This window comes from Crinia signifera, chromosome 8, assembly GCF_055691185.1.
Source record: "Crinia signifera chromosome 8, ASM5569118v1, whole genome shotgun sequence".
In the NCBI taxonomy this organism is placed as follows: Eukaryota; Metazoa; Chordata; class Amphibia; order Anura; family Myobatrachidae; genus Crinia; species Crinia signifera.
In genome coordinates, this window is record NC_139224.1 from 67,531,628 (window position 1) to 67,544,976 (window position 13,349).

Sequence of the window (13,349 nt, forward strand, 5' to 3'; positions counted from 1 at the left end):
TACAGAGATTTAGAGATTTATTTTTTTAGCATAGATTTGGGCTAAATTACAAGATTGTATTTAACTGTATAACAAACTTTTATACAGTTTACACAAATTAAACATACTTTTTCAGATATGCAAGGTCAAAGGACACATGTGACCTTTAAATGTAAAATTCGATATTTAAACCTAAATTTTTATGAAAACTGGTTATTTTGCTTCAAGCAATAAAGGTCTACCACAATTAGAAGTAAAGTTATGATTTCTTTCAGTTGACATTGCAAGCATAATTCTTTTATTTTTTTTGGTCATCTGTGTTTCCATGTTGCCCGAACACTATCACTGAGGCGACCTAAATTTTACTTTCATATGAAAAATTTTAGCTCTATTCTACCAAATTTCCTGAAAATCTGAGACCGTTAGGCTGGAAGCTGTGATGATTTGGCATGGAATGCTAGCTCTATTCTACCAAATTTCCTGAAAATCTGAGACCGTTAGGCTGGAAGCTGTGATGATTTGGCATGGAATGCCCCAGTATGACTATCTGTGACAAAGATATAATGGATAAAGGCTGGAAATCTTTGCATGTTATTATTATAATATCGCAAAGCCTAGTTTGGCGATGGCTTTAGTTTTCTGTGCATACAGCTAAGAAAAATGTAAACATTGCTTACTAAGAAGTTTAGAAATACTGCAGAAGGTGTTGAAATATGTGATGTGTTTCGGAATGTTGTAACATTTTCGTCAAAGCCTATTGGTACTGGAAAGATGAAGGTTGTGGTTGTTTTCCTTTTGACAGCAAATTTTCATAAAAAGAATAAATTGGTGACATTACCACTTGAAGGCTTATGGTTTGCCAACAAGCTAAATTCGATGATATTGGGTAAATCTAGTAAACTACCAAAGGGTAAGTGGATTAGTCACACTGTGCCAACATCAAGTCAATAGTGAATAGATTAAAGAATCAAGAAGTTACAGGCCGGGTTGGAAGTATAGCAGAAAATATTACAGCATGATGGGGCAGTCCTTTTGTCAGAACCCAGGTAGCTCTAATGCCAAAAAGACATTACTATGGACCTGATACTGATTTAGAAGAAAAGCTTATAAACAACAAGAAAAACATGTTGCCATCCAAGGGGAACAAATACATTTATATTCCTTCTGGCAGCTATTAATCTGGAATAGCATCATACTCCCTCAGTTTGGAGTAAAAAAAAAAAAAAATTCCTCAGGTGCACCTCACCTGGTGAACCTAGTTCAGATTCTCCTCTTGTGTTAAATACCCCACCCACACAATGTCTCCTAGTTTAGACAATGTGTAGGGAGGTTTGGTCTTTCCCCCTCCTCCAGGACATGACTTACTATAGCCCAGTGTTGTGCTTAATTAGAATTGCTGTCTATGGCAGAGTGGTGTCTGAGGAAGGTTTGGTGCATGGATGCTGAGCATTAGCCAGATAGGTATTGTGGCTACAAACATGCTGCATTGGATTTGTGGTGGTAATAGGGCTCTGCAGAGCCACAAACTGGCAGAGGATGATGGGGCTAGCTAAGAATGCTATGTGGGCTGATCTATGAATGTACTGGACCAGATGAATGGTCAAAGAGAAGACCATGGATTGTCTGGGCACCTCTGTTTTGTTTTTGGGATGAGTGCCTGAAAGCCAGAAAATGCCCAGTTATTGTAAGTCATTGTTAGAATGACTTATGTGTATAGAGTAGGTATTGTAGTAATGGGCTTATTTAATGCATTGTGCCTCCAACATCTTTGAGTCCTAAAATAAGACTTGTTGCCACAGGTATGTAAAATCAAGCACCTAGCTCTACAGTCTCCATTTGCATACATTTGTGATACAGAATGGGATATTCTGAAGAGCTCATTGACTTTAAGTGTGGTACGGTGATAGGATTGCAATAAGATGGTTAGTGAAAATCTGTCCTTGCTGGACATTCTATGGTCAAATGTAAATTATAGTATTCAAATTTGGAAGTGTTTAGAAACAAAAGAAACTTGGCCACGAATCTGAACAACACATAACATCACAGCGGGGTCAACAACCGCTAAGGCACATGGTGCTCGTCACCAACGCTCTGCTGATCTATAGCACAGGGGTTCTAAACTCTGTCCTCTGGACCCCACACAGTTCATGTTTCTCTTTCGTCTAGTCCGGTGACACAGCTCCACCTTGGGATGTAGGAGGGTCTGCAGGAGCCAAGGCACCTACAGCTGAAACTTTTCCTCTGGCTGCAGGCTCCTCCCCTTCTGCATCCCATCATGCTCCAGTTCGTTTTTGGTGCCCACAGGAGTGGGTGCTTGGCTGAGCGGCTGCAGTGGCAGCCAGCTTTTTTTATTCTGGCTTTTCACTAAGATAGTTAGGTTTTTATTATTTTATTAACAATAGTTGAATGTAAAGGGGTTGACCGAAGCGCTCAAGTTTGTCAAAATGTGTAAAGAGAGGGAGCTGCCAGGTATTGGGGTGTGTCAAATTCACCCAGTAATATAGGCTTGTGTAAAATGGTAGAATACCTTGCATTCCCCTTAGTCAGAGGTGTAGTATATGTGGGAAAGAATAACGGAGTAGAGGCAGTGTGTAGTTTAAAAATAATGATGATGTAATTTATTAATGCTAGTAAATAAAGATGCAAGAATAATGATACATAAAATAAAATTCTAAAAATGAATGTAAGTCCTGGTATTATACTCAGGAATAGGCCAGCGAGGTATCACTCTGTGTGGCCTTCATGCGGGGCTTAAGGGTATCCTTTATGGGGACCCCTTTGAACCATAGGTCCCTAACCTGGGATCTATGTCCACTCAAAGGTGACCGCAGCTGTATCTGTATGGGCTGGAATGGGGGAGCTGATGGTTGCACAGCGTGCAATAGTGAATGGTGTGGTTGCTATGGGCAACTGGGGGGTGAGATGTTTATAGCCAGAGTCAAATGGTGGATGAAGATGGGTGGTGGTGTGTTTGCCTGTTGTGTGTTTATCTTCACACGCTAAACAAGAATGAGGCGGCAGTTCTGATGTGTCAAGTGTAATGCAACAAGCGGCGTCCCGCTTGCTGCACTTACCCAGCGGTGTGTCAGTCTCGCTCCTGTCCTGTATCCCGATGTTGTGGATGCCTGCCTGGGTGTCCGCACTGTCCTGTGGTGTCACCCTGCTCCACAGGTCGGGCTAGCGAGACTTCCGGGTTCGCTGGCTCTTGCGAAATCTCGGTTAATCGGGTCAGGTGCCCATAGTCCTGTGCGCTCTGACTCCCGGCCGGGAGGAGGCTTGTGGTGGGGGGGATCAGGAGTGCTGGGTACTTCTTGTGTGGATGCTGGTGTGGTTTCAACGCGTTTCAGCCTTGTGGGCCTTTATCCAGGGTTACCATTGGTGGAGTTCATGGGTTATTTATCTGCATGCAAGTGGGCAGTGATCTCTGATTGGATACTTGATTGACAAGGGGATGATAATCTTAGAGCTGTTTCAGTCTGTGTTGATTGGCATAAAAAATCATTGTGTTGGTAAACTGATAGTTGTGAAGGTGATAATTGAAGGGGGATGATAAAGATGTGCTTTATGGTTGTGATGGTATACATCTAGAAATCAATGTAGCTAAATAGGAATAATTATGTGCTGCTGAAGCTTATATGTGATTAACCTTATTTGAATGTAGTAGCAACATATTGTAAACTTATTTTTGGACGGTGTAGCCTGGGTGTTAACCCCTCTAGTGTATAGTATATAATGCAGTGGTAGCCAACCCTAGCCCTCGAGAGCTACCAACAGTTCACATTTTCAAGACAACCTAGCTGCTGCACTCATTAATCACTGATACATTTTAAAAGATACACAGATGGAGCTAATTAGCTCACTTGTGTTTTCTGTGAGGAGACCTGCAAAACATGCACTGTTGGTAGCTCTCGAGGACTAGGGTTGGCTACCCCAGGTATAATGCAATGGGGAATTGATGCTTAATCATCTTGTTAACAGATTGATAAATTAATGTATCTCATTGTCAGATTGCTCTGGGTATTTATGTAGGAGGAATTACAATGTATATTTACAACGCCAATCAACACACAGACTGAAACAGCTCTAAAGGTGCATACACACTGTACAATTTTTTTGACCAATTTGGTTGAAAGACATTTCCATTGAACCCAGATGTTGACAAAAGATATTGTCAACAAACGATGAATGATGATGCGCATACCTGCCAGTTGTTCATCAAGATTGTTAATCAACTGTGCATGCAGCTCAATTTGGATATCTTTCAAAAAGAGCCTATAAACTGTAGCTAGATCTATCTTCTGTCGTCAATATATTTCGTCAACATCTTTAGTCCAGGACACTGGGTTCAATGGAAATGTCTTTCAACCAAATTGGTCAAAAAAATTGTAGTGTGTATGCACCCTAAGATTATCATCTCCCCTCCCCTTGTCAATCAAGTATCCAATCAGAGGAGATCACTGCCCACTTGCATGCAGATAAATAACCCATGAACTCCACCAATGGTAACCCAGGATAAAGGACACCAAGGCAAGCATCCACGATATCGGACAGGAGCGAGACTGACACGCCGCTGGGTAAGTGCAGCAAGCGGGATGCCGCTGGTTGCATTACACTTCTTGACATCAGAACTGCCACCTCATTCCTGTTTAGTGTGTGAAGAAAACGCACAACAGGCCCGCCCACCACCACCCATCTTCATCTGCTGGAGGGGGAATGGTGCTTTCATCCGGAGGTATTCCAGGAAATTGTGAGTCGCTGGGGGCTCCCCGAGGTGGACCTAATGGCCTCCAGGAACAACTGTCAGGTTCCGAAGTTCTGTTCCAGGACCAGGGACCCAACCGCCTGGGCAGTGGATGCCATGACGGTTCAGTGGCAGTTTCACCTGGTATATATCTTCCTTCTGTTACCAATGATACCGAGGGTGTTGAAACGAGTGTGGTCTCAGCAGGTGCAAACCATTCTGATAGCACTGAACTGGCCCAGGAGGTCGTGGTACTCGGACATTCTGAGGTTATCAGTGGAGTCTTGGCCTCTTCCTCTTCGTCAGGACCTGTTAAGACAAGGGCTGTTTCTTCACCAGGACCTTGCTCGGCTCAGTTTGACGGCCTATGAGACCACCTTATTGAAAAAGAAGGGAAAAAGAAGGGTCTCTCTGATGCTGTGATTCAGACTATGCTTAGGGTTCGTAAGCCAGTATCTGCGGCAAATTATCACCCAGTATGGAAGATTTACATCAGGTGGTGTGAGCGTCAGAAAGTACGCACCTCCAAATTCAAGGTATCCAGATTATTGGAGTTCTTACAGGATGGTTTTTCCTCCTGGACTGGGTTTACAGTCTCTGAAAGTACAGATTTCTGCTTTATCCATCTTCTTCCAGAAAAGTATAGCTTTTCTGCCTGAGGTTCAGAACTTCTCTGATGTGCATAAGAGCGGTTGGCCTGCTTCTAAACAGACCATTGCCAGGTGGCTTAGGTCAGTGATTGCCTTTGCTTATACCAAGGTGGGTAGACCGGTTCCTTCTCGGATTAATGCACATATCACCAGGTCAGTAGCTTTCTCTTGGGCTGTTCGTCATGGGGCTACAGTGGAGCAGTTGTGCAGGGCTGCCACTTTGTCCTCTGTTCACAGCCTTACCAAATTTTACAGATTCCATGAGTTCGTGTTGGAGGACCCTTCATTTGGACGGGCAGTGATGAGAACTGGCAGTCTGAGCGTACTCTCCTATAATACCGGCTTGTGAACATCCCAAGGTGGAGCTGTGTCACGTGACTGGACGAAAGAGAAAAGGGGATTTTTGTAAGAACTTACCGTTCGAACCCCTTTCTCTGAGTCAAGTCCGGTAACACAGCGATCCCTCCCCTACGCTCAGTAAGTAATGCTGTGCATTTGTGTCATCTTATATGCACAATCCTCTTACCATAACATGTCTTGCATTGTACTGAGTTGTGTATCCTAGTGTGCTTTTTAAGATTGAATTGGAGCATGATGGGATACAGAAGAGGAGGAGCCTGCAGCCAGAGGAAAAGTTTCAGCTATACTGTACGTGCCTTGGCTCCTGCGGACCCTCCTACATCCTAAGGTGGAGCTGAGTCACCATGTCACCGGATTGGACTAGAGAAAGGGGTTCGAACGGTAAATTCTTACAAAAATCCCCTTTTTCAAGGTCACCCAGCCGCTGCACTCATTACTCATTGAAATTTTTTAAAAGATCCACAGGTGAAGCTAATTATTTCTCTTCTGATTCTGGGCGGAGACCTGCAAAACATGCACTCTGTGGGGTCCTGAGGACCAAGTTTGAGAACATGTGCTATAGCAGAAGAGTTTTGAAATTTCACTGTCATTTATGTTAGCTCAAAAACTGCGGGCGGAGCTTAATGGAGTGGGTTTCCTTGACCAAACAGCTGCATACAAGCCTCACATAACCAAATATAATGCAAAGTGTCGGACAAACACACTGACGCTGGACTGTATCTATGTGCTCTATAGAGTGACAAATCGTGCTTCTTTGGCAGTCAGATGGATGAGCCGGGTTTGGCAGATGCTCAGAGAAATGTTACCTGCTTCATTGTATTTTTCGAACTGTAAAGTTTGGTAGAGAAGGTATAATGATATGAGGCTGTTTTTCTAGGTTTAGGCTAGGTCCCTTATCTCCAATGAATTATCTCCAATGAAGGGCAATCTTCATTTTTCTGCATACCAAGACATTTTAAACAATGCTACGCATTTAACTTTGTGTGAACAGTTTGGGGAAGGCCTTTTTCTATTTCATTATTTCTATTTCAACATAACTACAAGTGCACAAAGCAATGACTGTAAAGACCTGGTTTGGTGTGAAAGTATTTGAATATCCCACATAGAGCCCTGACCTAAACACCATTAAACCTATGGGATGAACTGGAATGAAAATTGCAAGCCAAGTCTTGTACACAGAAACACTCCAAAATCCTATTGAAAGCCTTTTTAAGGAGAGTAAGCTGTTATAGCTGCAAAGGGGGATCAACTCCATATTAAAGTATAGGTACTTGTGTAATAGCTGGGCGCCCACTATGCTATTTTCTTAGTGGGCTATTCTGCGTAGTGAAATCGCATCGCATGGCACGTTTTCATTAGAGATGTGCAGGCTCTAATTTACTCTGATTTCAAAGCAGGATCTTATTGGCTATCAAATGTCAGCAACTGTCATGTGATTTGGGATAGCCAATAAGATCCTGCTTTGAAATCAGAGTAAATCAGAACCTGCACATCTCTAGTTTTCGTGCCGTTCGATTAATGCGATGTGATGTAATAATACAATTATTACAATATATACTGAACAGCACTGTGTATACCACATTATATACAGTACAGCCCTGGATACACTACAATATCTACAGAAAAAGAATGGATATACCACAATATATACTGAACAGCACTAGATATACTGTAATATATACAGTACAGCACTGGATATAATATTTTTATCACGTGCGATGCCATGCAATGGGATTTAGGTCACCCCCACTATCACACCAGCCCGAAGCGTGGTGAGTGCAGTGAGCTATGTATCCTCCCGACCTTCTCATAACCCCACTATCCACGTCCGCGTGTAATCGATTTTATAAAGTGTGGCGAGCGAACACAGAATACATGTAAAGTAATCCGCGTCCCCGCTGCGCTCGCCACACTTTATAAACAACTCCGCTCTGATGTGGATAGTGGGGGTATAAAAAAGTCGGGAGGTTGCGTAACGCGTGGATAGTGGGGGTGTTTTAGGAACACATTCACACCTGTCATATCATACATCTGAGACAGTAATTACAACATGTGTAAACTGTTAACTTGAATTTACTTAATAATTAAGAATAAATTATAACATTAAGTAATTACAATAATAAAAATTCAACAAGAATAGACACATGAATAATATCAATTAATCAAGCTAAAATAAATTAATGAAAGAGTCACTCTTCACAGTTTGCATTAGCCTTTGGAAGCAGTGCAAATACATGAAGAATACGGTTAAATGCATTATCAGCACCCAGAGACTTCCACCAAATAAATTTATGCAGGTAGGAGTCTAAATACTGGCATGTGGTGCCTATTTGGCACTTGTTGCACCATTTACATGACCCCCAAAAGAGCTCAATGTTCTGGGTGTGAACACCTGTCTCCGGGTCGACAAAATGAAATCAATGATTCACACGAGCATGGTGATATCCTGCCTGCTCCATATTATAGGCACACCAGCAATCTGAGTAAATTGTTAGTTTTTGCCATGAAATCACATATTCTGAACTGATGAATTTTCAACACACTTCAATTCCCATCCAGATGTTTTCCCATTAAAAAGTATACAACTCGGCTTATCTAATGTGGGAACTTCTGGATTCGAATACTAAGTTGCTACAATCATTTGAACAGGCATCTCAAAAATATCCTCCATTCGGTCGATTTCCCCTTTGCTTATATGCAAGCTAAACCTTTATAGGCCTTATTCTAGTTCACTCTTTCTGACAAAATCCTTCTTAGATGGACAAAACCATGTGCACTGCAGAGGTTTAGATGTAAAATGTGCAGAGAGAGTTAGATTTGGGTGGCGTTTTAGTTCAAAGTGAGATCTATATTGCAGTGTAAAAATAAAGTCCGTATTTTCCCTGCACAGAAACAAAATAACTCACCCACATCTAATTCTCTCTGCACATTTTACATCTACCTGCAGTGCACATGGTTTTGTCCATCTAAGAAGGATTTTGTCAGAAAGAGTGAACTAGAAAAAGGCCCTATGGGGGTTACTATGGTTGATGCGGGAGGACCGCGTTCGCACGGTCCGTCCGAGCAAATCCTGCATTCTCTCAGGAGAGCGTGAGTCCACCCACAGCACATCCGTGCACGGACGGAGTCAGTAACCGACAATGGGGAGTGGCGATCATATGAGCGTACACCACCGTGCTCGGGCGGATCTCAGCTTTTTCCACCGACACCTGGCGTACATATGAGTGTACGTCACCGTGCAGGGGCGTAGCTAAGGGTTCATGGGCCTGGTGCGAAAGGTCAGCTTGGGGCCCCCCTACATACAACAAAATTAAAATCTCGGTCTGTTTATATTTTAATACATCAAGTATATTATGTTAATAATAGAACTAACATTTAAACATAGGATAGCAGTTTATTGAAATAAAATATTAAAAGAACAAATGATAAAACTGGAGAGGCCCAGGTTACTGGAAGCTCAGATGGTGGCAGACCTAGGAGCAGTAAGAATGTTTGTTGTTAGGAGTGGTAATAGTAGTATTGTAAAGTGCTACTTTTAATATATATAACATATAACCTGTAGTGTTACTTATAAACAAGCAAAACAGAATGCATAATCTCACATCAATTAAATAAAGCTGTGTTATATAATGGTGGAGTTTACATGATCCCACATAATTAGCACATCTGCACATTTATATCTACGTGTATGGTAGAATAGTTGACCGGATTAAGACCTAGTGTAACCCCATTCCTTACTTGTTTATGGGTATGACATAATGAAACACCAAACCCTACCTTAAATCTGTGAATTCCAAAGAGACAACGTGGTCTGTGATTTTCCGGATTCTTAAATGTGACAGTTAACTGTAAGCCACTAACCTACAAAATGAAGGACATCTATTAGCATGTAGGTCAATAATTATACTTCATATAATAATTCACATAAAATAAGTTTCACTTACTGGTAACTTTAAAGATGTGAACAATGTTGTTGCCATAACTATTAGTCGAACATTGATAATGAATCAAAGAACAGTCAACAAAACTAGGGAACTGCAAAAGTAACACTGAATGGCCACCCTGTAAAAAGAAAAGGGACAATAAATTTCTGAACTTATATTATATGTAATAGAAACTGGAAAACAACTTTTGTAAGCATCCGCCATCACTTTTATTCCACACAGAAGCATTCATCCAGGTATCTATACTTTATAGAGTTGTTATACTGCTATGGCTAATGTTTTTACTGTAGTCATCATGTGGTCTTTAGCAAGGCGGATGCTATACAAATGTATTATTATGATGCATGCAATAGATTAATAAACTGGAACAACGTAACAGAATATATAGAACTGGAACATGCCCACAAGTTAGTATAAACCTTTTAACTGTGAGACTTGATGTTCAAACCGATATTGAACTGGTAAACTGTATACTCACAAAGCCTATTAAAATGGACATCTCCGGGATTTAGCTTCAGAAAACTTGTCAATCATGCTCGGAATATCAATCTTCCTGGCTCTGCCATTTTCAACACTCAATAGGGCTAAATCACTCAGCCTCTGTTGAGACATTGTGCTCCTAAGGTAATTTTTTATTAATTTCAATTTTGAAAATGATCGTTCTGCAGACGATACTGTCACTGGCAGTGTAAGAAAGAGTAGAAGTGCTATGCAGACGTCTGGTACAGTAGAAGACAATCCAGAGTTCTCAACCAGAAGGAGAATTGCTAGATCTCGTATAGATGAAGATTTTTGGTTATCTCCTAGGAGCGCAGATCGGAAACTTAACAACTGAGCAGGAAAATCATTAGACAAGTCATCCTGGTAGAATTCTCGCAATTTAGTTGCTTCTTTGAATACTGTATCATCAGCTTCTGCTGACAATGTTGCTGGCTGAAGAATATGGAATCTTTGTACAACTGTATTCATACCACTGAAGCGATATTGCAGCTGATTTATAGCTATATCCAAACATCTATAAAAGACTGTTGTTTTAAATCTTTCTTCTGGGTCCTGTAGCCTTTCATCCTCACACAGCTCATCAAAGTGTTGCTTGACTTTCTTCACTCTTTTATCTTCAAATTTTGCTTGGATGCCCCAGTTTTCTGCAACAGTTACTGCTGTTCTTTTTACCGCCTCATAATCATCTCGGAAGTTGCTAAGGACTTCAGTGGCATTGTAAATCAATTTGGTGGCATTAGAGAGATCCATGTCTTTTGACTGCAGCATTTTAGAAACGGAGTTAACATTTTCTAAAATTTTGGCCTGCAGAACAACTATGCAAACAAACTGGAATGATTCCAGTTTTTTTTTCAACGCACCGGCCTCATCTCTTTCTTTTGGCTTTGTGGAAAGAATAATTATTTTAGACAAAGCCTGTAAAATATCCCGAAACCTGAACCGTAGTGCTAGTACTGAGTCATATCGAGACGCCCATCTTGTTGGGCAAAGTTGTTTTAAAGTTAGTGAGGATTCTGAAGTAAAGGATGCCAAAAATGCCCATCTCTTCACACTTTCACCAAAGAATTTGTATAAAGACTGAACCACGTCAAAAAAATTGGAAATTTCAGTTATATTTGAAACTGCATCCTGCAAAACTAAATTAAGGTTATGGGCAGCACAATGTATATAAAGAGCATTTTTTTCTTTGTTAATAATGCGAGCTTGAACTCCTGTGTAAACACCACTCATTGTGGCTGCTCCATCATAGCCCTGACCACGGCATTTTGATAGGTCCAGGCCTTTCTTCTCTATGGTTTCCACTATTGTTTTTTCAAGGCCAGCAGCTGATTGGTCCTCAATAGACTGAAAACCTAAAAAGGCTTCCTCTATTTTGATATCAGTGGCCCTTGAGTTCTCGTCTCTTTGAACAATTACATATCTAAACACTTGACTTAGCTGATCAATTTTTCCTATGTCTTGGGTTGTGTCCATTATTATTGAAAAAAACTGCGACTTCTGGATTTCAGAAACAATATCTTTTTCTATTTTGCTTGCAAGAAGACTTATAAGTTCGTTCTGAATTTGTGGACTCAGATATTTAATGCTTCCTTGTGGTCTCTGCAAAATGTCCTTTAGTATAGGATCATATTCAGCCAGTAATTCAATAATAGTCAGAAAATTGCCATTGTTTACCTCTCCTATTTTTTCTCTGTGGCCACGAAAAGCAAGGTTGGCCATAGCCATTGTTAATGTTACATTAACAATACTATGTAAAACTTGTCTCCAAAACATGCTTTCTCTTCTTATGTTTTTCTCATTTTCCTCATCTATGGTTTTATTACGCCTCCAGTGATCATATACTATGCACGCCTCTGTGTGGGACTGACTATTTTCATGGATATGAATTTTGGCTGACAACCTTTGCCACTTTTGTATACCTTTTGCCCATGCTGGTTCATATCCCTGTTTACTGCGATCTGCAAACAACCAGCAAGGCTCACAATAAGCAGCATTAAGTTTTGGAGAATAACAAAGCCAGGTCACAGGTAATTGAAGTCCTGTTTTAGTGACTCTCTCATAAAAACTTTCCGAAAAACACCTTCCATCTTTTTCATCTCTAGGGAATGGCCCTTTAGGTCTGCATGATCCATTAGTAATAATAAATCGTTTAATATTTCCATCCTGAATGGTAATAGGATAATGACCTCTGTCTGTTATATGTTCCTCTGTCAGAACACTTTCAATAAAACTAGACTGTAGAGGTGACTCTGACATAGCCTGAATTTGGATCTGTTCCTCTTCTGTATGTGTGCTACAGCCTTCCTCTAAGCTTGTTACACTGTCCTGCATTGAACTCTGTACAATACTACCGGGACTCACATTTACATTTTCTATTGACAAATCTTGTTCGGTTGTACTGTGAGAGGAGGCGGCTGATGTACTTGCATCTCCAGGTGTTTTGAAGAAGCTACTTATTTTAGGAAGTTTGGCATATTTCTCTTCTTCTTCCCTCTTCTTTTTGCGTTTTTGAGCACCACTCATGTGATGGTGAGACATGATAGATTTCGTAATAATTCTGTGAAAAAATAAACACCTGTTCACACTGCATGAGAACTACACCTTTGTTATGATAATAACTTTATAACAAGCGCATACGTATAACCGAATAACCGAGGGATTGCGATGTTAGAAGTGGCCTCTATCTCCACCGCAGCGCCAAATAGGTCAAGACTCACTCAAAAAGGGGTGCGGCCTAACATTATACCACACACTGTAATGCCCATTGCACAATTTATCGAACTTTGTAATACCCATTACACATAAAGCCACATGCCGTAATGCCAATTACACATAAGGCCACACATGATGGCCATTACATACTATATAACACATACCATAATGCCCATTACATACTATATAACACACCTTAATGCCCATTACATACCATATAACAAACCGTAATACCCTTTACATACTATATAACAAACCATAATGCCCATTACATACCATATAACAAACCGTAATACCCATTACCCATAAAGCCACATGCCGTAATGCCAATTACACATACGGTCACACATGATACCCCCATTACATACAGTACTATTTAACACACCGTAATGCCCATTACACATCTGACACATAAGTGCCATGCTCATTGCTAGGAACTTCATGCTCAATGCCAAGGGGCAT

General features: G+C 40.8%; 1 long non-coding RNA gene across 1 annotated transcript; it reads right to left on the reverse strand.

Moving 5' to 3' along the window:
• Positions 1–9,039: 9,039 nt before the first annotated feature.
• On the reverse strand, positions 9,040–12,719 carry LOC146027019 (uncharacterized). The gene is made up of 4 exons (XR_014454628.1): positions 12,537–12,719; positions 9,675–9,792; positions 9,508–9,591; positions 9,040–9,203 (listed from the first exon to the last, which is right to left on the reverse strand). It is a non-coding gene; the product is annotated as an uncharacterized LOC146027019 (long non-coding RNA).
• Positions 12,720–13,349: the final 630 nt, after the last annotated feature.